Here is a 25,394-nt window from a genome sequence, read left to right on the forward strand (position 1 = left end):
GGAAAAATACAAGATTACTAGCTCCCCGTGAACCCCTTTCCTCCCTCTGCCCAAGTCTTAACTATACAGCATCGCGCTGTAAATGGAGGTAGACAAGGAGAGCACAGATGATACCGAAGCAATGCAATCTGAAACTACCAAAAGTTCCACTTCTCACACCACAAACTCCTTTGTTGGTTAGTTGTGAGAGGGTGTTTATAGGACTAGCACTGTACTTTCATTTTGAGACAGCAGCTTGCTTTTAGCCTGAGCAATAATTAGATAAATTACTCCCTTCACTTCAGATTATTAATGACTAAAACTCTGCCTAGAGATTTTTGAAACTTTGATCAGTATAAACTGGAAAAACAGTCACTTAAATGCTGCAGGTGATTTTCCACCTTGTAGGAAGTAGAGATCTCAATAATCCTGTCAGGGTGGACTCTCTCTTTATCAGAACCACCAGCCAGGTATCTTTTCACAAATGTAAAGCAAGTACCTACCCATTGCTTCTTGCTGGAAAAACAAAAAGAGGGAAGTGTCAACTTACCATCAAACGGGATGTTGTTCAGATTAGAAGCTCGTTGTTCTGCTTGGAAATACAAACTGTGTGTTTGCTAGAGTCAGAACTGATTCTCTGCATACTTTTTTGGTCCTGGGGCTTGCTTGCAGGAGCTGAAGAATTGGATATAGAAAAGAGAAGAAAAGCATGAGATCCAAATCTCATGCTAGAGGAACTGGATGGAGTTTGGCACAGCTTAGCCCAGACTGGACCACTGCTGTCACATGCACATTGTTATTTGAGACTGAATTACACAGAATGCACTGATGTTGGACTCTGATAATGCAGTGATCTAATTGTCATGGTGAGGCCTACAGGGCAAGGCCACCCCCTAGTGGTAGGGGTTGGGATTGCTTCTTATGGAAGAAAAAATTACCACTGTGTATCATGCGAAGAAAAACCAATTATATCATGATTAGGTTAAACCTTAAATAACAGTGGCTGAAATACATAAGGGTTTGCTTCTCTTTCTAAAAGGACGTCTAGAAGTAGGCATTCGGAGCTATTCAGGTAGATCCTTGTTTCCCAAGGACTCAGGATGCCTTCTTTCCGCTTCATTAGCCTCAAGGAATGGCTTGTTCTCAGGGTCACAGGATGGCTGCTGAAGCTCCAGCCATCATATCCCCATTGAAGCCTAGAAGGAAGAAAAATGAAAGAGGAAAAATAAATAGTGTGTGTGAGTGTATGGGTATTGGAGTGAGACCTCACTGATTCTCCCTTTAAATAGTTTTTCTGACATTCCTGCAAACACTTCCACAGCTGGCTGAGGAATTGAGAAATAAAGCCTTTTATCTGGGCATTTTACCATCCTAAGTAAATCAGGGTGTTCTTACCAAGAAAGCAGGGGAATGAACGCCAGGCAGCGGTAGTAGTTTCTGCCTCTCTGAGAAGCCAGCCTGAAACTAGAGGGACAGAGAAGTCTTTCCTTTCTCAAGGCCATTTGACAGCTGGGCCCAAACTTTCTGGTGGCAGATGTGTGCTGGACTCTTATGTGGAGCTGGACCTGCTACTGAGAATGGCTCTGGTAGGTGTGTTTCAGGTAGCTGCTTTGCCAAAAGTTGAAATTACCTTTGAGGCTGAGCTTTCCTTCCATTATCCATAAGCCTTTGAAGAAGTTTTGTTAATTGTCTGGTGGTGATATGGTTTGGCTTTGTCCCCACGCAAATCTCTATCTTGAATTGTAGCTCCCATAGTCCCCACGTGTTGTGAAAAGAACTAGGCAGGAGGTAACTGAATCATGGGGGTGAGTTTTCTTGTGCTGTTCTCATGATAGTGACTAAGTCTCATAAGATCTGATGGTTTTATAAAGGGGAGTTCCCCTGCACATGCTCTCTTGCCTGCACCATGTCAGATGTGCCTTTGCTCCTCATTCATGTTCTGCCATGATTGTGAGGCCTCCCCAGCCACGTGGGACTGTGAGTCCATTAAACTTCCTTTTCTTTATAAATTACCCAGTCTTGGGTATTTTATTAGCAGTGTGAGAACAGACTAATATAATAAATTGGTGTTGCAGAAAGTGGGGAGCTGCTGTAAAGATACCCAAAAATGTGGAAGCAACTTTGGAACGGGGTAATGGGCAGAGGTTGGAACAGTTGGGGCTCAGAAGAAGATAGAAAAATGTGGGAATGTTTGGAACTTCCTAGAGACTTGCAGGGTTCAGAAGACAGGAAGATGTGGGAAAGTTTGGAACTTCCCAGGGACTTGTTGAATGGCGCTGACCAAAATGCTGACAGTGATAGGGACAGTAAAGTCCAGGCTGAGGTGGTCTCAGATGGAGATGAGGAACTATTGGGAACTGGAGTAAAGGTCATTCTTGCTATGCAAAGAGACTGGTGGCATTTTGCCCTTGCCCTAGAGATCTGTGGAACTTTGAACTTCGGAGAGATAACTTGGGGTATCTGGTGGAAGAAATTTCTAAGCGGCAAAGCATTCAAGAGATAACAGAGCATAAAAATTTGGAAATTTTGCAGCCTGATGATGCAGTAGAAAAGAAAAACCCATTTTCTAGGGAGAAATTCAAGCTGGCTGCAGAAATTTGCATAACTAACAAGGAGTCAAATGCTATTCGCCAAGACAAGGGGGAAAATGTATCCAGGGCATGTCAGAGAACTTCATGGCAGCCCCTCCCATCACAGGCCTGGAGGAGAAAAAATGGTTTTTTGGGCTGGGCCGAGGGCCCCCCTGCTGTGTGCAGTCTAGGGTCTTGGTGCTCTGTATCCCAGCTGCTCCAGCCATGGCTGAAAGGGGTCAAGGTACGGTTCAGGCCATGGCTTCAAAGGGTGTAAGCCCCAAGCCTTGGCAGCTTTCATGTGGAGCTGGTCCTGTGGGCATGCAAATGACAAGAGTTGAGGTTTGGGAACCTCTGCCTAGATTTCAGAGGATGTACGGAAACACCTGGATGTTCAGGCAGAGGTGTGCTACAGGGGCAGAGCCCTCATGGAGAACCTCTGCCAGGGCAGTGCAGAAGGGAAATGTGGCGTTGGAGCCCACACACAGAGTCCCCACTGGGGCACTGCCTAGTGGAGCTATGAGAAGAGGGCCACTGTCCTCCAGACCCCAGAATGGCAGATCCACTGACAACTTACACTGTGAGCCTGGAAAAGCTATAGACACTCAATGCTAGCTCATAAAAGCAGCCCGGAGGGGGGCTGTACCCTGCAAAGCCACAGGAACAGAGCTTCCCAAGGTCATGGGGGCCCACCTCTTTCATCAGCATGACCTGGATGTGAGACATGAAGCCAAAGGAGATAATTGCAGAGCTTTAAGATTTGGCTACCCCGCTGGATTTTGGACTTGCATGGGGCCTGTAGCCCCTTCGTTTTTGTCAATTTCTCCCATTTGGAATGGGGCTATTTACCCAATGCCTGTACCCCATTGTATCTAGGAAGTAACTAACTTGATTTTGGTTTTACAGGCTCATAGGCAGAAGGGATTTGCCTTGTCCCAGATGAGACTTTGGACTGTAGATTTTTGAGTTAATGGTGACATGAGTTAAGACTTTGGAAGACTGTTGGGAAGGCATGGTTGGTTTTGAAATGTGAGGACATGAGATTTTGGAGGAGCCGGGGTGGAATGATATGGTTTGGCTCTCTCCCCACCAAAATCTCATCTTGAATTGTAACTCCCATAATCCCCACATGTTGTGGGAGGAACCTGGTGGGAAGTAATTGAATCATGGGGGCAGATTTTCCTGTGCTGTTCTCATGATCGTGAATAAGTCTTATGAGATCTGATGGTTTTATAAAGGGCAATTCCCCTGCACACACACTTTTGCCTGACATCATATAAGATGTGCCTTTGCTCCTCCATCACCTTCTACCATGATTGTGAGGCCTCCCCAGCCATGTGAAACTGTGAGTCCAATAAATCTCTTTTTCTTTATACATTACCTGGTCTTGGGTATGTCTTTATTAGAAATGTGAGAACAGACTAATGAAGTTGAGCTCTGGAAAGTTAACGTAGAGGGTGGGTAAGCATGTCTGGAACTCAGTGTAAGAGGGCTATGTCTCCTTCCCCAAAGCTAGAAGGGTGGCATCTGTTGCCTAACAGAGATTGGCCAGTGAGAGCTGCTAGGGGTTATCAGAGCTCCCTGGGGTGTTTGACTGAGGCAGTGGCTTGGCAGCTTGAGGATGGGCCCTGAGCAAAAACACCTGAGCAGGTCAGACATGTTTCCAAACACACTTAGGATGAGCAACCTGGTTTGCTTTGGACTGAGAGGTTCTTGGGCCACAGAACATTCAGTGGTAAAACCAGGAAAGTCCTGGACAAGCTGGGATGAGTTGGCCATCTTAATAATATGTATAAGAAAGCATCTTATAGGGATCTTTAGAATTGACTGGGGGACCAAGGACTAAGTGCCTGCCATGTGGCAGCTGGCAGCTCAGAGTCACTGGAATCTTATTTTTACTGGTATGCAATGTGGGAAATTTATTTTGATGATGCCTAAAGTTTCTGATTTTGCAAACTCTGTATCTCAGAAATAAACTATGTCTGCATTGGATAAGAGAAGAGCAACAATTTAAAAGGCCAGAATAAAAATGGCAATAAGTAAATGAAATAAAGTGGAAATGTCCAAGTCCCATGGCACTGCATACATACCTATCTCCCAGAACCCAGCTTGTGCCTTCTCTCCAAGCTCATCTCCTACCACCACCCCTCCTGTCTGACTCCCTTTTCTGCTACTACAACAGAATGCTACAGGCTGGGGTAATTTATAAAGAAAAGAGATTTGTTTGACTCAGACTTCTGGAGGCTGGGAATCCAAAATTGAATAGCCATATCTGGTGAGGTTTTCTTGTTGCATCAAAACATGGTGGAAAGCACCCCATGGCTAGGAAGTGTACACACAAGATGACACAGGAAATTGGGCCAAACTCATCCTTTTATCAGGAACACACTCTCTCGTTAACTAACCCACTCTCTTGATAATGGCATTAGTCTATTCATGAGGGCAGAGCCTTCATGACCTCATCACGTTTTAAAGGCACTATTGTGATATCATCACAATGGCAATTCAATTTCAACATGAGTTTTGAAGGGGACATTCAAACCATAGCACCTGGCAAACATCACCTTGCCAGCCCTGTCATGTCCTGAATGCATTATGCTATTATGCACATCTCTGCCTGGAATGCCTTTCCCTCCTTCATGAACCTGGTGAACTCCAACTGTTCCCTCTAATTTGCAGCTTAAGAGTCATTTCTGTGGAGCCTTCTCTGGCCCTCCCCAGGTAAAGCTGAGTACCACCTCCCTTCAGCCCCCTGTGCACCCTGGCATTCTGATGACACTGCATCCCAGTGGCAGGCTTGGAAATGGTCTGCCTCTTTCATGGACCAATTAGCTCCCTAAGCCTAGGCAGTCCTTACCATGTAGCAGAACTTCAGGAACATGGTATATATAATAGACACTTACTAGTGTTAGTTTAGAGTCAATCAGTGTGTGTGTGTGTGTGTACATATTTATTTACATTTATATTTATTGACTCTTTCCTATTCAGGGCATCAGAATACTGACTGAAATTCTCAGTTGGATCTACTGTGTTCAGATTCACTTGTTAAAATACTCAAATGGTTCATTTAAGCTGAGACTTTTTAAATACACAAGAAAAATTCATTAGAAATTTTATCCTGATAGTAACTAAAACTTACAAACCCAAGAAAAGAATTCATTAGAGATATTATTATTGAAAATAACCAAATCTGTGATGTAGGATGAACTGCTATTTTTCCCCAACAGTTAAACCTAAGAAGATACATATAAAAAATAACTAATATTTCAAAGTATGTTCAGATACTAACTTTTGGTTGCTTCATACTCTGGAATTAGAAAAATATTTAAATGAACATGACTAATGCATTAGAAAAGACAGAATAAGTTAGGCTTTGTTAAGAAAATAAAACCAAAACCAAAACCCAAATCTCAGAGATTTAACACAGTGAAGACTTATTTTCTCCTCCGTGCTGTATGGGACCACTTTACACATATTGCCTTCAAGGGCACCATAACAGGAGGAGAGCCCAGGATGATCCCACAGACAAGTTCCCTTCCCGTTGGCCAGAGCCCTGTCATACGGCCTCAACCTACGCAGTAAGAAATGCAGAGCAGCCCATGGCTGATGAGTTGAGAGTCACAGTACCCCCGGGAAGGAGATTCTGACGTGCAGATTAGCACGCAGCTCATCTACCAGAGAGTGCTGTCGGAGCTATACTGTGGAAGGGAGGAGAAGGAAGCAGGATCGGGCAGAGGGAGAGGTCAAGCCTCAGGGTCATCTCAAGGGCCTTAGCTGCTATTGTGGGGAGTTCTGAAGATGAGATAACTTCAGGGCTATTCTGAGTTGGAACAAAAGGGCTGGACCTTGGTATCCCTAAGTTGGTCGGTCAGTCATTGGAAAGGATGTGACCCTGACTGAAGCAGCTCAACTAAAGCAGTTTCAGAGGGGATTCACACCTGAGGGCTAAGCACCAGCAGCTGGGGAGTAAGTCCTGCTCACACCCCTGATGGAGGATCAGGAGGCTCATCTCAGCACTCCACAGTGTGCATGACAGTGTCTTCTGAGCAGATAGCTCTGAACAGATTACATCTGAATGTGGCCACGTATGAATCCTCTTTCATCATTCTGGGTTGACATCAATTTCTGGGTTTGGCCTGTGAACCACACCAGTCGTCTTGCTAGCAATTCCACTACACTCTGGCTTAAAGTATCTTCTTCATCCCTAACTGCTGTAGCTGTCCCTACTGATTACTGCACAGATTCAGGCACTGCTGAGCTCCAAAACAAAATAAAACAAAATGTCCCACAAAATTCCTGCTGGCCACTTCATCAAAGGATGGTCTCTCTTCATCTATCTCTGCTGAGCTCACTATAAATCATGGATATCTGTCTCTCTTTGAGCTGTCTCTGGCTACAATGGGCCAGGCGCCTTCAAAGAGCCTCTTTCAGGTTGGACTTCCTAATCAGCATCATGGAACACCCACTCCTCCAGTGATAGAAACCATATTTGATTTTTCTGTTTAACCATTTCGTGACCACTACACACCAGTTACACTGGAAACAGTGTAACTCTGTAGAGAAACACCTGTGCAAATTCAGCATTTGTTTACTGGGTCTCCAGTAGGAGAGGATGTTGAGCTCAATCCTCATGTTCAAGAGGATGCTACTAGGACCTCACTTTTACTTGGTCTAACCACTTTCTTTCTGTGGAGGCAATAATAATGACTGGCATTTACTGCAAAGCATTTTATACACGATAACTTAATTTTCACAACTACTCTAGGCAGAAGCACTATTTCCTGATTTACATCTAAGAAAGTCAAGGCACAGATAGCTTCAGATACTTCCCCAAGGTCACATGAGGCATAAATGGGGGAATTAGCATTTTGACCCAGGTAGTCTTACTACACAGTTCCGGCTCTTAATTACTATGTTATACAGCTTGTCAATCAATATCCAGGATTTCTTAAAACTCAGGGATTTATGTGTCCTGGATGCAGGCCCATAAGTCAGCAATGCATATTTCTATGGAATCCCTCATAAGGGTCATTTAATGCTTTAGATCTAAACGTTGCATGGAAAACCCAACAGGGAACTAAGCCCTAGCCAGGAACTCCCCCTTGTAAGCCAGAAAAATAGAAGTGAGTAAATTTAGAGAGGGAGATTCCCCATTAAAAAAATGACATGCAAATTTGTGAGGCATTCCATTTAAAAAATGGAGATATGTATTAAAATATAAACTTATAGAATTTAGCATTTTTAGCATGGGACAACTTAGGACTAGCTTTTGTGAATATGCATTGTTGTACCATAAGGCAATAAGGTAGTAAAATACATTTAGACTTGGAGGAGAGACAGCAACCACTCTTTGTGGGTGGGGTGGGACAAGAAGATGGGACTGTCCCCTACCAGCATTGAGTCTGCTCATTTCTCTCCCTGCACAGACAGGTAACTATAGCCCTGTCCACTCCCATTTGCAAAGGAAGCCTAACTGTCTACACAGAGAGTCTCTGGCATCCTCTATATTCAATTATCTGGCGAGAATGGGGAGACACTTTATAAACCTGTTCTAAATGCTGGACAAACCGCTCCTTTGTCTTTAGGAGTAACAATTTGATGGACTTTCTCCACACCACATTACCTGGGAAATGGGGCTAGAAGGAAGTTTTGTGTCACGTTCCTCTGATAGGAATGCTAACCTGTCACATTGGCCCCAGTATTAGGATACAAATAGCCAAACGAGGCCATCCACCAAGCTTAGCAAGCCCTGCCTAGTGATAACATGTGCTTGCAATAGGCAATATCTGGGGGTGATTTGGTCCTGACAACTCAGCCTCCAAACCACATTTTGCATGTGTCAGGAAAATGAACGCCATGTCCACTCCATGTGGTTTTAGCAATTAGACCTTTATTAATACCATGGAGCAGCTGGAACTAGAAATAGTCTCAAGTGCTCACATTCTCTGAACATACCAATTTCCAGAGTGGGCGGCAGCTGTTGAGGCCCAGGTTTATCCATCTTGGGCCGAAATTCTCATACTCTTGACCCTATGTGTTGGGCCTGGATTTTGTGGCTCCCTGAAACATGGCTACAAAGCTCTGTTCTGAAAAATCAAAGCCTCCTCATTAGAGTAAGAATCTTCTCCCCCAATCCTTTGTCCACTCCATTGTCATTGGTTCGGATTTAGAAAAGAACTACTCTTCCTGTGCTTGAGGTTTTGTTTCTCCCGGAGTGGGAGTGTTGCTGGTTCATAACACTCTTACACCTGTCCTCTACCCAAGGCTTCTCCCTGTAAACTTGGGCCAGGCTGGACTTTACAAGAAGACAAGAATTGGTCTAATCTAATTGCCTTTCCAGTGAAACGGCCTCAGTTTCCCCCAGGCATCACTTACTTATGGGATGGCCAATTTCCATGCCAGTCCAGCTCTGGGTATTTTGATGTTCTTTCTTGTATTCCACTTAGATCTACTCCCTTAATCTGGCCTCCTCAGTTCTGTCTCATGTTATGTTCACTGAACTGAATGAAACATTGATTTTCAAGCAGACAGGTTTCTTGAGTGTACTGGTCATATGTAATCTTCATTTCCAACCACACATTTCCTCATGTTGCTCCAGGGAAAGAGGGGAAAGGGTTATTGAAATAACGACTTCTCTCTAGTCCAGGATAAAGGCCAATTTATCCTTCAAGACTGAAGTCCAATGCTACCTTCTCCAGAAAAATAAGGTATTTCTTTTCTGTATTTCTATGAATTTTTGTCATATTAGGTATACTTGTGGGTTAAATTGTATTCCTTCCATAAAAGATATGTTAGTGTCCTAACTCCCAGTGCCCCAGAATGCAACCTTATCTGGAGATGGAATCTGTATGGATGTAATCAAATTAACATGAGGACATCAGGACAGGCCCTAATTCAATGTGATCGGTGTCCTTCTAAAAAGAAGAAATTTGGATAGAGACAGATGCACACAGAGGGAAGATGATGGGAAGAGACACGGGAAGAAGATGGTCATCTACACACCAAGGAAGGAGGCCTGGAACAAATTCCGCTTCACAGCACTCAGAAGAAACCAGCCCTGATGACACTTTGAGTTCAGACTTTTAGCCTCCAGAACTGTGAGACTATACAGTTTTGTTAAGACCTCCTGTTTGTAGTACTTTGTTACAGCAGTCCTAGCCAATGAATACAGGTATATTATGAGGACTTTAGTCTTTTACTTCTTTTTTTCTTTACAAGTTTTTTAAATAGAAAAGCACAAGAAAATAAAGCAGAAAAAAATCGATGTTCAGTGTCCCTGTTGTGAAAACTCCTGCTGATATATACATATATATAGTATATATGATATCTCAAATATATATACACATGCATACATATACAACATACATACACATATATGTGTATATAGTATTATATATGCTGAGTTACACCATTCAAAAAACATTTTTTTTGAAACAGGGTCTTGCTCTGTCACCCAGGCCGGAGTGCAGTGGCATGATCTCGGCCCACTGCAACCTCCACCTCCTGGGTTCAAATGATTCTCCTGCCTCGGCCTCCCAAGTAGCTGGGATTACAGGCACCTGCTACTATGCCTGGCTAATTTTTATATTTTTAGTGGAGATGGGGTATTGCCATGTTGGCCAGGCTGGTCTCAAACTTCTGACCCCAAGTGATCCACCTGCCTCAGCCTCCCAAAGTGCTAGGATTACAGGTGTGAGCCATCACTCCCGGCCTCAAATATTTTTAAAAGTGCAAAGAAAAAAGAGAGTGACTAAGAGCAAGCTTCCATGCCTTAACTTCTCTTCCCATAACTGTCAACCATTCTTAACAGTTAATCACTAAATCTCTGTACCTCAAAACTGTTTATACCAGCAACTCCATATCCATTTATCCATCTGTTCTTTTTTTAAAGAAACATATACAAAAGGGATCCCATTTTACATACTCTTCTTTGCTTTGCTGTTTTCTTTAAACAATACATTGGAACTCCATCCAGACCAGCACATACTGAGTGTCCTCATTTCTTCATGGCTGCACAGTATTCCACTATGTGCGTGCGCAATTATTCATGTAACAGGATCTACCCAAAAGCCTGCGTTTTCTGCTGGGCTCTGCTAGGGCAGGTTAGGAATGCATCTGAGCACCTTAGGGCTGGTAGGACATTCAGAGCTCATCTGCCAGCCCTCTTGTTTCTCAGATGAGGAAAACTGGCACACAAAATGGAAGCATTTTGCCTAAAGTGACACAGAGACATAACAAAAGTAGTTCCCGCTGTTAGGGATGTCAAATATTTTCTGTAATTATGTGATTTTTTTGGTCACCAAAACAATGTAAGGGTGTCACAGACCTCATGTTTGCATATATTTCTTAAAATGTTTTATTTCCATAGGTTTTTAAGGAACAGGTGGTGTTTGGTTACATGAGTAAGTCATTTAGTGGTGATTTGTGAGATTGTGGTGCACCCATCATCTAAGCAGTATACACTGAACCCAATTTGTATTCTTTTATCCCTCAATCCCCTCCCACCCTTTCCCCCAAGTCCCCAAAACCCATTGTATCATTCATATGCTTTTGCATCCTCATAGCTTAGCTCCCACTTATGAGTGAGAGCATACAATGTTTGGTTTTCCATTCCGGAGTTACTTCATTTAGAAAAATAGTCTCCAGTTCCATCCAGGTTGCTGAGAATGCCATTAATTAGTTCCTTTTTATGGCTGAGTAATATTCACCATAACTTCTTTAGCCATTTGTTGACTGATGGGCATTTGGGCTGGTTCCATATTTTTGCAATTGCAAATTGTGCTGCCGTGGACATGTGTGCGCAAATATCTTTTACAAATAATGGCTTCTTTTCCTCTGGGTAGATACCCAGTAGTGGGATTGCTGGATCAAATGGTAGATCTACGTTTAATTCTTTAAGGAATCTCCACACTGTTTTCCATACTGGTTGTACTAGTTTCCATTCCCACCAGCAGTGTAGAAGTGTCCCCTTTTCACTACATCCACACCAACATCTTTTTTATTATTATTATTTTTTGATAATGGCCATTCTTGCAGGAAAAGGGTGATATCACATTGTGGTTTTGATTTGCATTTTCCTGATCATTAGTGATGTTGAGCATTTTTTCATATTTACAAAAAAGAAGAACACAACAAAATTTAGAAACAGAATTTTCTAATCTGTCTCTAATGCTTCTAAATGTTTCAGAATTTTAGTGGGTTGAACACATTTTTTAAATATGTAAAAATGCAACAAATTCCAAATTGTTTGTTGCAAGAACTGATTGACATAAAGGGAAACAGAAATATAATAGCTGACTTTAAACAAGAACTTTGGTACAGTTGGTAAATGGGATTTTAAAAAATAAGCATCATGATTTAGTAAGCGCAGTTATCACTTTTCTTATTTGTATTCACATGCCTTTGTGAGGTAATTAAGCTTTTTGTTTTTAGCAATTATTGCCACTGAAATCAAGCATCAAAATAAGCCAAACATAAAACCAGATCTTCCTACTGCTTTATGTTAAAGCAGTGTCAAATTAAATGTTAAATCAAGATATTTTAAAATCAATGAAGCATTAATATCTACATTTAACTCTTTAAAATATTATTAATTATAGCTAACAACAATTTAGCAAAAGCAAATGCTTTTCATTTTGATTTTTAAACTTTTTCATATATGTAATTTATGTTTTTATTTTACAGATATTGTGTACATATTAGTATATTAATACACAGATAAATTTATGTGTAAAATATTTACTTATGCTAGAGGACAAACACAAAGTTGGTTTTACTTATGTGAATGTAAAATCAAACAAAGTTTGTAAAACTGTAAATTAAACTGCCAGCTGATCTCTTCACAGCAACAATAGAAACAAGTAACGAGACAACTTCAAAGTGCTGAGGAAAAATAACTGACACCCTAGAATTCTATTCTCAGCTAAACCAAAATTCAAGACTGAGAGCAAAATAAGGACATCATCAGGCAAGCAAGCACAGATTTAAATAAATTACTACTCACAGTCCCCTGCTGAAAGAATTCCAAAAGCTCTGTTTCTCTGGGAGAAGGCGCAGGAAGTGAGAAGCAAAGAGGAGCAGAGACTGGTAAATATTAAATATAAAGGCAAATCTAAACAGGCATTGATCCCAAAACAGTATAATGGTAACTAGTTTGGGTTTATAAAAACGAGGTATAACTAATGTATTAGACAAAGAGAGCATGTGATTCAAGAAAGAGTGACCAGAATTAATAGATACTATGGTAATGCCCAACAAGAGGGCAAAGATATTGATTAACTCTAGACTTCATGTCAAAATTCCAGTGTGAAGATGCCAGCAAAAAACAGTATTTCATGGAAAATGTCTAAAAGCAACAAGCAGAATGAAAAATAAAATTCAATCTCTAATTTTAACAAAGCTTGGAGATGGCTAAAAGTTGAATCACGAAATAAGTGAAAACGCTCCCTTACAGCAGTGGACTTGCAGCAAGGCAGTGCATGGGTGGCAGCGTAATGGGTATCCTGGAGCAAAGTTAGCAAAACCAGCTTCTCAAAAGTGGGTTGTGAAACTTCATCCAGTCAGGTGTGGTGGTTCATGCCTGTAATCCCAGCACCTTGGGAGGCTGAGGCAAAAGGATCACTTGAGCCAAGGAATGTGAGGCTGCAGTAAGCCATGAATGTGCCACTGCACTCCAGCCTGGGCCACAGAGTGAGACTCTGTCTCAAAAACAAAACAAAACAAAACAAAACAAAACAAAACAAAAACCCTCAATCTAAGAGCAGGGGAAATGAGGCATAAGCAATGGCATCAAGGTCCCCCTGGACCTGACTTAGTTCCAAGAGGAAGAAGAGTTAAAGACAACGGAGGTATAATCATACAGGTAGGCAAGGCACCGTTCCACATGAAGATCTAAAACTTCCAAAATTGTAGACTTTTCAGAATGTAGTCTCAAAATATATGAACCACAAATGACCAGAATCACAAAAAAATCAAGCAATCCACAGCCACATAAGATATTTTAATACAGTGCTCAATAATAAATAGCTCAAGCAAACAAAATAGTAAACATACCAAAATTTGAAATAACGTTTTTAATAACTCGAGCATAACATTTCTGTACTTAACAATTAGAAAATACACATTGAACTTATTTTTGGATGACCACATACTTGGCCACAAAAAAGTATCTAAAAATAAAAAATGAATCAGTCCTACAGACCACATTCCCTTTTCACATGCTATTAAACTGAAAATAAATTACAAAAATGGAACCAAAAAAAGGAACCAGATGTTTGGAAACTTTGAAACATTTCTATATAATTAATGAGTCAAAGTAGAAATCATAATGGAGATTTTAAAACAGACCTGAATGACAAGGGGAAAACTGAACATAGAAATTTTGGAGATGTAGCTAAAGCAATACTTTAGAGAGAAAATTTTAGATATACACACACATACCTAAAAAGAAGAGAGGTTGATAACTAATGAACATATATAATCAATCCAGGAAGTCAGAAAAAAAAAATAACTGTTAATGTAAGAAAATACAAAGGAAAGAAGACACAGATATGAGCAAAAATTAGTGAAACAGAAAAAAAGCAACTGAGATGGCCAACAAGGGTCTAAGATTAGAAGAAAAAGAAAGATGGTACAAATGAACCATATTGGGAAAGAAAAATATGTAACAACAGATATAACACACATTTACAAAACCATGAGACTGCTGTATATGACCTTATGCCACTAATATTTAACTTTTAGATAAAATAAAAACATTTCCAGAAAATGTAACTAAAAAGTAAAAAAGCTGAATAAACCTATGGCCTTAAATATTTAATCAATAATTAAAAATCTAGTCACGGCCAGGCGCGGTGGCTCAGCCTGTAATCCCAGCACTTTGGGAGGCCGAGGTGGGCGGATCACGAGGTCAGGAGATCGAGACCATCTTGGCTAACACGGTGAAACCCCGTCTCTACTGAAAAAATACAAAAAATTAGCCAGGCGTGGCGGCGGGCGCCTGTAGTCCCAGCTACACAGGATGCTGAGGCAGGAGAATGGCGTGAACCCGGGAGGCGGAGCTTGCAGTGAGCTGAGATGGTGCCACTGCACTCCAGCCTGGGCGACAAAGAGTGAGACTCTGTCTCAAAAAAAAAAAAAAAAAAACCAAAAAACTCTAGTCACAAAAAAATAGCCGTTACCTCAGATAGTTTTGCAGGTAAGTTCTCCCCAAGTTTCAAGAAAAATTTAATTTCTATTTTGTACAATCTGATACAGAAAAAAGAAAAGACTGAAAATGTTTCAACCCATTATATGATATTAATATAACATTGAAAACAAAAACTGGAAAAGACAGTACAGAGGAGGAAAAGTGTGGGCTAATGTCACTTATAAACATATAACATTTTGAAATCAAATATTAGCAAACTGAATCTAGTAGTGTTTAAAAACATTACATTATGACAAAGCTGGATTACTTAAGAAGTAAAAGTTTAACCATAGAAAAGTTATTAAGGTAACTTACTGTACACACATAATAAAGAAGAAAAAATATGATCACTTCAAGAGGTGCAGAAAATGCATTTGATAAAATTCAATACCGTTAATAACCAAAATATTTTAGCATGTTAGAAATAAAAATAATAACCCAATAAAGTGATCTACCGGAAATCTACAGTGAAAGTTATGCTTTGTGAATCTCTAAAATAATTCCATTTAAGTTCAGAAGTAAGGGAAGGATGCCTACTATCAGAAGCCCTTATTTAGCATTGCTTTGTAAGTCCTATTCAGTAAAGCGATAACAAGTAAAGAAATAAAATAAAGAAAGATTCAAAAGGAAGAAATAAAAGTATCATTAATTTTGTTTTGTTTTGTTTTGTTTTTGCGTTTGTTTTTTGTTTTTTATTGTGTGTGTGTGTGTGTGTGTGTGTGTGTGTTTTGAGATGGAGTTTCGCTCTGTTGCCCAGGCTAGAGTGCAGTGGGGTGATCTTGGCCACCGCAACCTCTGCCTCCTGGGTTCAAGCAATTCTCCTGCCACATCCTCCCAAGTAGTTGGGACTACAGGTGCCTGCCACTATGCCTGGATGATTTTTGTATTTTTAGTGGAGACTTGGTTTCACCATGTTGGCCAGGCTGGTCTCGAACTCCTGACCTCAGGTGATCTGCCTGCCTCAGCCTCCCAAAGTGTTGGGATTACAGGCGTGAGCCATGTATTATTAATTTTGGATGCTATAATTATCTAGTTTAGAAAATTCAAAATAAGTAATAGCCAACTATTGAAAGAAGTAAGGAAATTCAACAAGTTACCTAATTAAAAACTGATTTTTAAAGATGGTCCCTGAACACCTACAATAAATTGTTAGAAAATATCATTTTTCAGAAGCTACTATTTACAGTTGTAGCAAACACTATAAATATCTCATAATATGGGTAATGAAAATATATAAATCTTTACAGAAAAAATTATATATCCATATTAAATGATATAAATATAAAAAGAAGGCCTAAATAGATATATCACATTTACCATAGAGAAGTATAGTACAAATGACAAAATTTTTCCAAATTAACCTATTTAGATACATTTCTGTTATCAATTCCAATAGCATTTTTCTCAGGAATCCACTAGTTGATCCTAAAACACTGGAAGAGGAAAGACCAATGAAAACCAAAACAAATTTGAGCTAAAAAAAAAGGGGGTAAACACCACACCAGCTGTTAAGAGTTGCTCTTTAACTACAATAATGTTAAAATTCTCGTATGGGTGTGGGGATAGACAAATGAACCAACAGAATGGTAGAGTCTAGGAGTTGATCCACTTATACATGGGAATTTGTATTTAACAGAAATGACATGTCAGCCAGGCATGGTGGCTCTCTCTTGTAATCCCAGCACTTTGGGAGGCCGAGGTGGGCGGATCACCTGAGATCAGGAGTTCGAGACCAGCCTGCCCAACATGGCGAAACCCCGTCTCTACTGAAAATACAAAAAATCACCCAGGGGGGCGTGGCTTGCGCCTATGATCCCAGATACTCAGGAGGCTGAGGCAAGAGAATCGCTTGAACCTGGGAGGCAGAGGTTGCAGTGAGCCGAGATTATGCCACTGCACTCCAACCTGGGTGACAAGAGCAAAACTCCATCTAAAAAAAAAAAAAAAACCCAACAGAAATGACATTTCAAACAGCGGGAAAGTCTGGATTATCCTTGACAATTAACTTTCTGCTTGGAAAAAGATAAAATTAGATTCCTACTCATCACATAAGCAAAAGTAAATTCCAGATGGACAAAAATTTAAATGTGAAGGGAAAAAATGTAGAATTTTTAGAAAACAATGTGGGAGAATATCTTGAATGTAGAGTTAGAAACAGATTTATTAACTAAGGGACAAATGCCCACAAACCTTGAAAAGACGTATAAATTTAACTACATGAAAATTAAAAAGCTATTTATAATAGAACATGACATAAACAAAATTAAAAGGCAAGATACCATTTGTGAGAACATTTTTCAACTCAGATAAGAACTTCAGAATAAATACAACTATAAATTTATAAGAAAAGAACAAAGAATTAAAACTGGTTTCTCTCTCTCTGTCACACACGCACACACATGCACATACACAACTGGTTAGTAAACATGTAAAAATGCTTAAGCTCATGAATAATTAGAGAGATGTAAATTAAAACAATAAAATGCCATTTGTGCTTATTGGACAAGAAAAATTAAAAGCCTCACAAAAGATGGTAAGGATGTAGGAACACAGGAATTTCTAATCTAGCATGAGTTCAAATAGGTACAACCACCTGGGAGAACAATTTGTCTCTGCTAAGGAAGGTGACAAGGTATATTTTCTACTAATTGGCAATTTCACTTCAGGGCATTTACACTAACAAACACGTGCACAAAGATGCAGGCACAGGCATGTTCATTGCAATAAACAACAACAACAATAAAGCAATAACTAATTTTACCCAATAGGGAAATGGATAAGTAAACTATGGTATTTCACAATTAAGTTAAAATGAATGAACTAGGTCTACACTGTATCCACACAACATAAATAAGTCTCTAAAATGTACTGTTGAGTAAGAAAAGCCAAGTTGCAAGAGAATTTACAATATGATGCCATTTATGTAAATTCAGAATGTACACAAAACAATAGTATTGTTTTGGATATACAAATATGTAGTGAAAGCACAAGATCATGCATGTAAATGACACACACCAACTTCAGGCAGAAGTTGCTCTGTAGAGGGGAAGAAGGGAGGGATGCGAGTGAAGGGGGCCAAGGCTTTAGCCATATCTTTTTGTCTTTCTTTTGTTTCAAGGGATCTGAAGTAAATATGAGAAAATGTTAACAGTTGTTTAATCTGGATGGTAGGCATATGGTTGTCTGTTTTATATTCTGCACCTTTCCATATGTACAAAATCTTTCTTAATTTAAAAATTAAAGTCTGGAAATATTTTTTAAAAGCTTAGAACCAGAATTCAAGTCCTTACCCTCTGATTTGTCTTTAATACAATCAACGTTTATGACATCTCATGAACCAGGCATGGGAGAGCTAGTTGTCAGAGAGCTGTGGTCCCAAATTGAAAGAGTATGGTTTTCTAACAGGGAGAAAGGGAACAATCATTTCTCATTCTTTTTGGTTAGCTTTTGGTGCCTGTCACTGAGTAAAACAACTGCAGTTTTTCACAGGAACTAAATATAAATACACCAAGGAAAGACCTGTGTGAAGGGCTTTCCCCAGGGTCACATTCTTGGCTGGCACATCTATAGATGGCAGTCACAGGTTCCATTTGACTGTCAAAATGTCACTGGGTGTTGGTGCCTGTCCTTGTGTGTGAGGCACCACGAGGCCTCTGGGTCCTAGGCCATGTCACTGACTGCAGGTAGCAGGGTTCCTCTGCAGCGGCCATGTTCTGTTAGGTGGCCCCTGGGTAGTTGCTACATTGGAGCAGAAAGATGAAGAAAGGAGCTCACATTCTAGTGGGGGAGACAAATATGTAGATCAAGCCATATGGTCCAGACAGGAGGTAGAAAACAAGCTAAAAGAATTGGGGGTAGGAGGCTGAGTATGATGCTCATGTCTGTAATCCCAGCACTTTGGGAGGCCGAGGCGGGAGAAGCACTTGAGCCCAGGAGTTCGAGACCAGTCTGCACAAAAAAGTGAGACCCTATCTCTACAAAAAAATACAAAAAATTAGCTGGGCATGGTGGCATTGGCCTGTGATCTCAGCTTCTTGGTAGGCTTAGCTGGGAGGATCACTTGAGCTCAGGAGGTCGAGGCTGCAGTGAACCATGACTGCGTCACTATACTCCAGCCTGGGTGACAGAGTGAGACCCTCTCTCTCTCTTCCTCTCTCTGTCTCCCATTCTCTCTCGAAAAAAAAAAAAAAAAAAAAAGACTTCTCAACCAATCAATACAATTTTTTAAAAATAGATCATTGGGGGTGGGAAAAAATGAGATTGCAGAGGATTTCTTGGTCTTATTTCTGGTCAATGAGTATGTGAAGATCAGCCATTCCAATTCCATTCTGAAGGGTCATGGGGTATCATCCCAAATTGCTACTGACAGAGAATGCTTTAAGGAAGTGACACAGGAATCTGCTGATTAGGCTTAAAACTCTATTCTATTCCCCTCCCCTCTTCTACCCCGCCCCCTACCCCCACCCCCAGTGCCATAGTGTGGCCACAGTGTTACTCTCACATAGACAACAGGGTTGCTTAGTGAGTGCAGACACAATTTGGTGAGTAGAGGAGTAGAAAGGCAGCCACCAGCAGGGGTAGGGAGGGAGACAGAGAGAGGGGTTCTAGCAGCAACAGGTAAAAATGGAACAATTACTGGTGTATCCTAATAAAGGCCTAAATCAAGAAGTAGCCATCCCAGCTGAGTCCAGGTTGCCTGGGACAATAGCAAATGGATGGCAAAAAGAAGATTCTGAGGCTACCTCACTTTGGGGCGAAGATAAACTACAAATTGAAATCATAATGTATGCGTCTCAGAACTTGCTCTATGATTCTGTAGTAGGCTAAATAACAGCCCACAAGGATCTCCAGGTCCTAATCCCTAGAACCTGTGATTGTTTCCTTATACGGCACGAGACTTTGCAGGTGTGATTAGATAAGGTTCTTGAGATGTGGAGGTTAGCCTGCATTATCCAGGTGGGTCTTAAATGCAATCATAAATGTCCTTACAAAGTGGAGGCTAAGAGAGATTTGACACAAAAGGAGAAGGTAGCATAACCACTGAAGCAAGATGTTACACTGCTGGCTTTAAAGATGGAGGAAGGGACCACAAGCCAAGGAATGCAAAGATTTCAGCTCTAAAAGCCAGAAAAGGAAAGAAACTGCATTTTCCCCTAGAGCTTCTAGAGGAGCCCAGCCCTGCTGACACCTTGAGGCTGGCCTAGTAAAACTGATGATGTTGGACATCTGGCCTCCAGAACCATGACAGCATAAATGCATGTTGTCTGAAGCCACCAAGTTCGTTGCCATTTGTTACAGCAGCCATAGGAAAGGAATACAGATTTCTTTGGCTGATTGGGTAGAAAAGAGCCTTGCAGACATTTGATATTGAGTTGTTGATGGAGTATTCTCCATCGGGTGGCAAGATGCTGGAACCAAAGAAGGCAAAAGAGAATGTGTCTGAGTGTGTGCATGTCTGTGTGTCTGTGGTATGCCAAGGTCCCTGGGAAAAAGATTCTGGGACAAAGATTTGCATGCAGGTGTTTCCTGGGGAGTGCTGTGGGGAAACAACATCTGTAAAAGGGTGGGGGATGCAGGCTTGCACCGATGGAGAGTTACACTCCAATGCAGTAGCACAGAGGCCTCAACCCAACCCCCGGGGAGCTGTGGAGCTGGGGTAGTCCTTCAAAGAGGGCCCAAATTGAACAAAGGGGCCAAACTTTTGTACCTCTATATTGACTTGTGGTCAGATGCAGGCTATTCCCAGGGAAGGCACCGCAATCTTGCACAAGGCAGCAACCGTTGACCAAGGACAATCCCTGGTGAAACTCAGCTATGGGCCATCAGCAGGCCACATTCCCATCATCTGGGAGGGTATGTGCTTTTGTCCTGAGATGGGTCAGTACAGCACACCACACAGTATCTGCTACACCATAGAAGCATCCCTCAACCCTATTTTGTCTGATAAATTTCCTGATGCAGAGATGTAAGGGAAAGTTTCTTATTGACCCTACTCTCAGGATTTTCCTTCAGAGGCACAGTGCGAGTCCCAAGTCAGTGTGGTTCTTTTAGAAACCTGCTGACAACAGCTCAGGGACACCTAGGGCACAGCTGCTGACATAACTCTAAGTGGTTTGGTCTCAGACTGAGGTTTGAAAATAGACCTTCCAGTGGACTATTTGGAAAGCCTTCTGAGAAAGCCCCTGAATAAATACCGTAGCCCCTTGCTACATGGGTTAGGATTGTTTTGGCCAGGTTTTCTGGGACTCACACTGTGCCCTGGCTGATAAACTAAGCCATGTAGAAAGCATAGGATCACAGAGCCAAATCCTACCCCAGCCATCACACCACACCAAGCACCAGCCAATTCCAGTTTCACACTCCAATGTTGAGGCTGTAGGACACTGATTTTCAGTGAGCCTGCACTCTGGAGAGATCCACTCTCAGAACAACTTTAAGCTAATCAAAGGCTTTTGATTTCAGCCTTTGTTGCTCTAAATCCTGCTAAAAGGCCTTACTGCACTCATCTGCTAAAATACTGCATTGCATATAATTTAGTGGTACTGTAGTAACTTGGAACCTCCCAGGGACTCAGAAGAGTCACTCTGAACTGAGTGTGATATCTGGAGGTCTGGGGTCTTGTCCTACTTCTGACAACTATTAAATGTGTGACCTGGGCAAACGCTGCTCTCTGAACCTGCTTTCCTCCTGTGTAGCATGAAAGTTGAATAAAATTACCTCTAAGATTCTGCCTAGTCTTCATACTCAAGGAGTCTGTGGTCCCCCTATAAGCATGGAGGTTGCAAAGAATGACATGCATTTGTACAGATGCTGGCACATCCTAGAATCTGCTTTGTTGAGAGAAAATTCCTGCCATCAGATTTCTTTCAAACAGATGAATATATGAATATATCATGCTTATTTGCATCAGCTGCTTTTGCTCCAAACCAGCAGCTCAATATTCCCTGAATCACCAAAATAGATTGCTTTCATCAGCCTGTGAATATTCCAGGGGCTTGTGCATGAGTGGCCATTACAGTTTTAAAAATCCACAGGATTATTTTTTAAGTTGAGCAGAATGGTAGAATAGAAAGCCTGCTAACTTATTTGCCAGAATATTTGCATTGCAATTCGTGTCAACTTCTCACCTTGTGACATTGGCAAGCCATTTAATCCCACTGAGCTTCTGATAGGGATGCCAGTCAAGGTCAGCTCTGCTTACCTCACATGGTAACTGCAAATATCAAATGAAATGGAACTCGTGAGAGAACTCTGGAGCCTGTAAAGCTTATCAAAATGAAAGCAATTATTATCATTACTTTAACACCTTCAAAGCCACACACAGAGAATCTATTCCATCAGTTGCATTTGCCTGGGAAGAATATTTCCTTTTCAAAGCAGAGGATTTTAGTCAGTGTTGTTAGAATATAAGCAGAGTGAATACAAAGATTTATTTTGCCAGCTTCTGAACTTCCCAAGAGAATAATTCCCAGCAGTAAGAGTTGCTAAAACAGTGTGTGAGGTCACCTGCTCTTAGCAACTACAATTGGCAAAGAGAGAAGTAGCCCAGCATTCTCCCAGAGGACTGATGCTCACAATGGGGCCCTGCAACTGCAAGTGGCAATTTTTCATGTAACCTGCAGCCACTGAGCCCCTGCTTCTGCATTAGTTTAGTCAGTTCTGTTCGCTCCTTCAGAGCATGCATTAGTCGAGTGGCTCGTCTTGTTAAAAGGATGGCTGCAAATGTGAAACTAGTTGCAATACAAAAATCGTAGTCCTTAAGACTTTCCTATTTCCTATTTCTGCTTCTGATTTCCTATTTCTGCAACTTTATTCCTTCCAGATTGCAGCAAGCTCACAGAGCAACTCCTCACCTATTCTCTTCTTCCAATGTGGTCTCTCAGAAAAATCCTACCCATGAAAGAGAAAAACCCATAAAAGGTGTCATCTCCATAAATGCAGCATGCTGCTATTTGCAGATTTTTAGAAAACCTTGAATTCAACTTCTCTTTCAAAATATGACTGAGAAAACATCATAGTAAGCCAATTGACAGCTGACTTCCTATTCTTCTTGCTGCAAGCTTAAAAGGGCTTTTATAAAGCAACAGCGAAGGAAATGCAAACTATATCAAGATTAGAATAGCTTACGAAACCTCTGTTTTTATTTACATATTTAGTGAGTCTCCATTTTCCCCTTTCCACTCTTGGGAAATATTGATGATCAGTGCTGGTGTGTGAATGGGAATTGGTGTGACAGGTCTGGAGGGGACAGGCTGAGGGCTGGGCTTAATCAGCATAGATTGGCGGGTGGCCTTGTGCACCACGCTGGTGATGGGGTCTGTTGTTATAGAAACCAGATTCCTCTGGGAGCGCACAGGTAGGGGCAACAGGTCTTTGGGAACAGAGTGCAGTTAGTAAACCCTGGAACAGTGCTGCAAAATTCAGTGCAGGCTGGCAGGCAGACCCATGCACAACACAATTGAGCATGACAGTCAAGCACAGAAGAGAGACCTGCACTCTGTGTTCAGGATTGAAGCTCTGTCTTTCCTTCCTCCAGGCAGATGTTGGTTAGCAGGTGTGTTCTGCCCTCTCCTCACGAAGGCAGAGCTTTGCAGGTGCTTGTGATTACGGAGCCAGCAAGAGTTAGGTCTTCTGGGAGCCTTTCAGCAGTACTAATGTCAGTACTTCTGGGTTCCTGTTTCTTTACAGTCAATTAACTTGAGTTTCACACAATGTTATGAAAAACATGGATCCATGTGAGTTGCCTTCCTCTTCCTGCTCTGAATCTCTCTCTCTCACACACACAAACACACACATCCACAGGGTAACACAAATACAAGTAACAACCTCAACACACACTCTTACGTAGGCCCATCCTCATCAACCGCCCCTTCATGGACCCACCTTCATAGGTATTTACATTTCTCAGGTTAGAGAGGGCTTGTATTTCAGAGAATAGAGCTCACCTGTGTTTTTAAACATTTCAATTAGCAGATAGACATTTATTTTGATGTAAGGTGGTTGCCAGGCTTGCAGAAATTTGGGTTTGAAGTAATGAAACTCTATCTCTTTTCAAAACAGCTTAACTACCTTGGTTATGACTGTTTGTTTTTTAACTTCCCTGAGAGTTTTCATGGTGTGTGGTTTCAAAATAGCCCCGTCAGGGACTCTGAGGTCGACACTTGCTTGCTCACTAGTTTTTCCAGGATATAAGAAATGTGTAGGCCACCACACAGGAATAAACCCGGCCAGGGTGGCATTGTTGTAAGGTGTCTGTGGACCAAGAACCTTTCCGCTCTGTGCCTCTGGGCAAAGCATCTTGACCTCAATTGCCAATAAGACTCTCCCAGCCCAGACACCTCATGTTAGAAGTACCCGGTAGGGTTCTTTAACTCATGACTTTGTAAAGACAGCAAAAAAGGCCAACAGAGAGTGATTGACTCCAACTCTGAAAAGAGAAGTATGCACAGTTTATTACACAGGTAACCAGAACACATTTCTATGTCCCACAAGCCATAAATAATATAGGGTAGAGTTCTGGAATCAATTTCTACGGTCTTTTAACCAAGGACTTGTCTATAGGCAAATATCTCTATCTGATCCCGTTCAGATCTTCATTTCTTTCCCTGTCCCAGTTCTCATATACTTGGTGCCCTCTTCAGCGTCTCTTTCCATTCAAGTTCTGAGCCAGTTTATGTGGATGGAGCAGAGACACTGCTATGTGTTCACCCAAGTCCGACTTCTGAGCACAAAGGAAAGCTCATTTCCCAGCTTCCCAGCCATGAGATGTCATTGACTGAGCCCTGCCAGTGAAGTGCTAGGCTGGTGATCAAGGCCACTTCCGTGAATGCGTGAGCAGAGCCTTCCTCACACCTCCCTCATACAGCCATACCCGATTGTGATGGGTGAGACACAAACCTTTATTGTGTTACTCCAGCCAGATCTGGAGATAGTTTGTTAAAACACTCAGAATAGACTCTTACATCAAGATTGGAAATACTAGCTTCAAGGAATTCTTAGTTTCTCTGTCTACTATAGCTCAAAGTTCAGACTTTGAGAACATTTCTTGTTGACCATAGATATACCCAGAGCTGCTCTGATCTAATGCAAAGCCTATTGTCTGGTGTTCCAAGAATGGCTTCTCTGTATGCAATACCTGAGTTCTCCGTTTTTTTCTATGCCACCTGAGTTTTCATTGCATAGGAGGGGTTTAAGTCATGTAACTTAATGATGGGGCTATGTTCTGAGAAATGTGATATCAGGCAATTTTGTCATTGTGCAAGCTTCAAAGAAGGTACTTACACAAAGCTAGATAGTGTAGCCTACTGCACACCTAGGCTACATGGTGTAGCTTATTGCTTCTAGCCTACAACAGCATGTTGCTGTACTGAATGAATACTGTAGGCATTTCTAACACACTAGTGTTTGTGTATCCAAACATTTCTAAACATAGAAAAAATACAGTAAAAATACAGTACAAAAGATACAAAGTAATACACCTGCATAGGACACTCACCGTGAATGAAGTTCCCAGGACTGGAAGTTGCTCTGTGTGACTCAGTGAGTGATGAGTGAATGTGAAGGCCTAGGACATTACTGTACACTATTGTAGACTCTGTAAACACTGTACACCTAGGCTACACTAAACTCATTAAAACTTTTTCTTCAATAATAAATTA

This window comes from Rhinopithecus roxellana, chromosome 11 (assembly GCF_007565055.1).
Source record: "Rhinopithecus roxellana isolate Shanxi Qingling chromosome 11, ASM756505v1, whole genome shotgun sequence".
In the NCBI taxonomy this organism is placed as follows: Eukaryota; Metazoa; Chordata; class Mammalia; order Primates; family Cercopithecidae; genus Rhinopithecus; species Rhinopithecus roxellana.